The following is an 889-nucleotide window of genomic DNA, read 5'->3' on the forward strand; positions in this document are numbered from 1 at the left end:
GCTGCATCTTCGCACGCAAGGAAGTGCATCTGGGCAAAAAAACGATTCGCCCCCCTGACTGCTGGGACCCACCAGCTACATCTTCGCATGCAAGGAAGTGTGTCCGGGCAAAAAAATGATTCGCCCCCTGACTGCTGGGACCCACCACCTACATCTTCGCACGCAAGGAAGTGCGTCCGAAAAAAAAACGATTCGCCCCCTGACTGCTGGGACCCACCAGCTACATCTTCACAGGCAAGGAAGTGCTTGACAGTCGGGACCCACCTGGTTGAAGCGTACGTAGCGTTGTCATTCTGGTCGCGAACGTGTACGTACATACTGGTCGATGTAGAGGCGTGCACGTGTCGTAGTAGAGGCACGCATGTGTCGTAGTAGAGGCGCGCACGTAGCATGTACACGTACATTCAGCGGCGAGGGTGCAAGAAAGAAAATACGGCCACGTACGTACATACGGGCACGGTCTCGAACGCCTACTCGTGCATACGTACATGGCTGGGTCGGAACGGAAAAACAGCGTCATCGTCGTGTTCATGGGGAGCCAATGGCTGGGTCGGAACGGAATGCGTGGTCGTGTTCATCAGGAGGGCTTGGACGGAACAGGCGATGGAAACAAGGCCTGGCATACCGCACAACGGAGGAAACGAACCTCCTACATTCGGAATGGGGTCCTATTGATCGGGAGGGGTGTGGCATACCGCACAACGGAGAAAACGGACCTCCTACGGTCGAAACGGGGGTCCTATTGATCGAGAGGGGTGTGGTGTACCGCAAAACGGAGGAAACGGACCTCCTACGGTCGAAACGGGGGTCCTGTTGATCGGGAGGGGTGTGGCGTACCGCAAAACGGACGAAATGGACCTCCTACGGTCAAAACGGGGGTCCTGTTGAT

This window comes from Triticum dicoccoides, chromosome 7B (genome assembly GCF_002162155.2).
Source record: "Triticum dicoccoides isolate Atlit2015 ecotype Zavitan chromosome 7B, WEW_v2.0, whole genome shotgun sequence".
Classification (NCBI taxonomy): domain Eukaryota; kingdom Viridiplantae; phylum Streptophyta; class Magnoliopsida; order Poales; family Poaceae; genus Triticum; species Triticum dicoccoides.